The sequence below is a fragment of the Juglans regia genome, chromosome 4 (genome assembly GCF_001411555.2).
Source record: "Juglans regia cultivar Chandler chromosome 4, Walnut 2.0, whole genome shotgun sequence".
Lineage (NCBI taxonomy): Eukaryota > Viridiplantae > Streptophyta > Magnoliopsida > Fagales > Juglandaceae > Juglans > Juglans regia.
This window is the reverse complement of record NC_049904.1, coordinates 7,269,800-7,274,251: the sequence shown is the minus strand read 5'-3', so window position 1 is coordinate 7,274,251 and position 4,452 is coordinate 7,269,800. Positions and strand designations below refer to the sequence as shown.

General features: G+C 35.8%; 1 long non-coding RNA gene across 1 annotated transcript; it reads right to left on the bottom strand.

The window, feature by feature from the left end:
* Window positions 1–1,115: 1,115 nt before the first annotated feature.
* On the bottom strand, window positions 1,116–3,080 carry LOC108997928. The gene is made up of 3 exons (XR_001997241.2): window positions 3,000–3,080; window positions 1,937–1,974; window positions 1,116–1,343 (listed from the first exon to the last, which is right to left on the bottom strand). It is a non-coding gene; the product is annotated as an uncharacterized LOC108997928 (long non-coding RNA).
* Window positions 3,081–4,452: the final 1,372 nt, after the last annotated feature.

Sequence of the window (4,452 nt, the reverse complement as noted above, 5' to 3'; positions counted from 1 at the left end):
AAATGAGGAGCAAACCTCGATAACTCCACAACTTTAGAGGCATACTACCTCACCGTCATCGATCCTTACTTTAAGTCTGCAAACTCTCAGGTCTTAGCCTTTCAAACTAATAGGGGGAAGAGCCGATCATAAAAGACCTCTTTAAACTTGTTCCAAGAGATCAGAGTGGCTTTGCCCGACTCTTGTTGAATAAGCCCACGAGTGGCCTTCCACCACCCTTTGGCCACATCTGCTAGATTGTATGCTGCAAATTCTACTTTATGCTCTTTTGTACATGCGACCATGCTGAAAATTTTCACTACGAACTCTAACCAGTTCTCAGCATCCAATTTGGTGCCCTTGCTGTCAAACAACGAAGGGTGCTATTTGCAAAAATTATCGAAGGTAGTCAGGTGTGGGACCTGTACTTGTGTCGCAGTCTACCTGCTAGTAAAAGCCTCAATAAGGCATGCCGCCGCATCAATGAGGTCTCTCGAATCGCTGGGAGCCTCCTGCTGGTCCTCAGGATTACACATGTCGTGCTGCCCTTGATGCTTATGATTATTGTTCTACGATGCCATATTGGAACATGTATGACAATAGCATTAGCAATAACTCGTACGAAATAAACATACATGACTTGCAATCTTTTTACAAAATTCATAGCATGTAGTAAGAAATACCATTTGAACCTGCTGCGGAGTTTGGCATACTTTAGAGAGAGGGCTTCAGCCTAGTTTACCCCTAAAGTCTACAAGACTCCTTAACCTTTGCTCTGATACCAAACTTTGTAACAACCCCACCCTACCAAGGGCAAGGTCGTTAGCCTTGACCTATTCTTTGCTTATTATATTTGTATAAATATATATTTTTCTTCTTCTTCTTCTTTCTTTTTCTCTCTCATTTTTTTTTTTACTAAAGTAATATGGGATAAGCATGAACATATCACGCATTTACTCTAAATTTCTAGTTTACTAAAAGGGGAAACCCTGATAAACATTCTATTCAACATTTTCCATAAAGTAATCTCAGAGTCCATCAATCATTCATCAAAACATAACTAGTTCTAAATAAAAAGGGACTCAGTCCCTACAATACATGCAAAAAGGTGTTAAGTCAGCGTATGGGGGAGTTACCATAACCCCACCATAGAAGTTACACCGTTACCCTCTCCCCACCATAGAAATTACATCATACCCAAAAGCTACATTGTCTAAAAGTTAATTCAACAAAACGGCCCAACACAAGACCCATCCTAAAACATAAATCATCATCATCAAAAGGGGTCGAACCAATAGGGGAACACTAAGCATCGACCCCTCCATCCTCGGTAGTGCCCGACTCCCCAGCCTCACCATCAATACCTAGACAAAACATAAATACAAAGTGAGTCTAATACTCAATAAGTAGTACACCATGCAGTTAACTTATTAATCACATAATCTTTTCTTTTAAAAACATGCATACATAAACATTTGCTAATCTTGACAATGCTTTCATGCATAAATAGCTTAAGGAATAAGTCATACTTTCATGCATAAATATTTAAGAAATAAGCAATACTTCCATGCATAAACACTTTAAGAAATAACTATACTTTCATGTTTCACTTTCCTTTGGCCGATACACACTATTAATCCCTGTGTGTTGGGGTTAGTCCCATGCATATGCATCTCTTTGAAAAAGAGCATTTCATGTCATACTATGTATAAGTAAGGCGTTGGTTATCTGAGAGAGCATATATGAAAAATCTCATGATTTAGAACCTACATGCATTCATTACCTTATACAGATACACACAATTATAATTGATAGGGTGCTTAACTGGGGCTACCAAGAAAGGCTTGTACATAATATATATATTTACTCTTTCTTTAGAAAACATTTCAAAAGAGAGAGAGAGAGACATTCTTTAATAAGAAAACTTTGTGTAAGGAGTATGGTCATAGCTACTTACCTCAATGTACCTCGACACTTCCAACTGCACAGTAGGTCCTATTCCAATAGATAATAAGCGTGTTAATACTTATTCAATATCCTTTAGGCCTCCCTTTAAACGAGGAAGCTGACATTAACCTAACGCCCTTTCTACACTTAGCGTTATCCCACTTAACTAACCTCTCATCTAACCTTTACAAGAATCACGTAATTAATACGAAGGCATATTAGCTATAGATGAAAGGGCCACTTGGGTATTTTATATGGAAAGGAAGTTGAGGACTCATGGACTTAACAAAGTTTATTGGATTTAAGCTTACTCTGAAATTAATGGAGATAAATGCTAAAATCTGGAAATTTGCTTAATAAAGGGGCTTAGGACAAATTTGGCATCTCAGACAAACTAATCAATTTAGAAAGGCATGCCCTTTAGAATAGCTAGTTGTCCCTTATTTGAAAAGGTTTACTTGTCATCAAAACAAAGTATACACATGGGATTAGGCTTGCTGGACAGCTCATACACAATAGTATAATATGCACAAATAATCATCTACCTCTAATGCCAATTGATACTATAAATATAGCGATATTAGAATCAAAGAAAAGTTTGTTAAAACATAATTATTTGGTTAAACATAGCATAAAATAGCTAGGTTAAAGCCATTAAGTGAACTTGAAAACTTTAAACACTCAAGGTTATAATTTACTCATTTAATACATTTTAGAAGCAACTGTAAAATTACAAGGGACCAAGCCAAACCTTTAAACCGATCCTCTAGCATCCTAATAACAAGTCACAAACACATGGCATCAACATATATATATATACACACACACACACATTATCAAAAGATCAACTAACATCACTTATGAATAACCAAGTTAAGTAGCAAAAATACCATTTTGGAATGATAGGAAAATACATAGCATAATAGCTTCAACACACTAGGTTTGGGCCAAAAATAGAGCATGCATTTTTATTGACAACATAGATAATAACTATAATTAAGATACTAGCTAAAACAACTTAGTTGGCCTCCAAAATAAAAATAAAACCGAATGGGTCAAGCTAGGGTTTTTACCTTTGGTGAATCCTTCCCAAAACATGAAAATGGAGAAGAGGAGAGGTGGGTTCGGCTTAGGGAACTAGAGAGCACACAAACCCTTGGCTGGGAATCCAAAACCGAAACATCAACAACAACAAAGAGAAAACCCACTTGATTAAACCATGGCCAGGCTCGAAATACACAAAGGAGAAAGGTTAATGGTACTTTTACCTTGCTATTTTCTTCTTGAGAAGAAGAAATAATGGGTGTTTAGCTTAATATTGGAAGAAGAATGGAAATGGGAGAGAATCAGGTGGTAGTGTCTCACGGTTGAGGGCTTGAGAGGTTTTTCTTCTTTTCTTGCCTTAGAAGCCGACATGTTCAAGGGGGTAGGGACTTAAATTGCTTTTAGTCAAACTTGTTTCATAAGTTAGGGAGAATGGACGGTGGGGATTAAGTGTGGAAAGATATTTCCCTTATCTACCCATCCAATGGTGGAGGGAGCTTGAGTCATTTCTTGAATAAATGCAAATTAGAGAGCTTAAGAGAAAAATATTGTAAGGTCTTAAAATCATGCCCTTAAATTTTTTTAATAACCCGCATAAAAATAAAATCACACCCATCTTAAAATAAAATAATAAAAATTTTTATCTCAAAATATTTAACTTAATGAATTAATAAAATGACGTAAGGACCTACGTAGTAGGACTTGGGTATTACAGTCACTCTCATATGATCATACATGGTATTTACAAAGCCATTAATTGAACAAAACGAGACAATCTGTTGCCCATAGCCATGGCCATGGAAATCATTCTGAAGATTTTAATTGAAGTTCCTACAAAGACACGTGATTAAGGGAAAACAGAAATATATATTTACCAAATACATTATAATAGTTTATTACAATATTCATTAGGAATTGCTCTTACAAAATACAATACATTAGTTCATTACAAAATGCTCTTGCAATTCTTAATTGCATCAATCTTTTTTCATCCCAGGCTAAATAAAAGGAACAGCCATGTGAGTACAAATTAGAAAAAAAAAAAAAAATCCATGACACTAAAAGTGCAGCCCTATATCTACATATCAAGATCTTGGTTATGCACATTTTGTTCTCACTTTCACAGCCCAAAAAAGCATTTTTTTGAGTAGAGATGTAAGAGGTGCTGCTATCTTTCCATACCTATGTATAAATTTCCTGTATTAACTTGTTAGTCCCAAAAATCCATACAATGCCTTAAGACTCTTGGTGACTAGCCATTGTTGCATATCTGCTAACTTTCGTGAGTTTGCCCTTACTCATTCTTTAGAAATTAAATGCCACAAGTATTCCACTTCCCTGCTACCAAAAACATACTTAGAGGCCTTTGCATAAAATTGATGAGCTTGTAAAATTCCCAAAACAATACATAAGTGCTGAATATGCTCCTGTTGTGTCTTACTGTAAATCAGAATATCGTAAAAAAAGATCAACACAAACTTC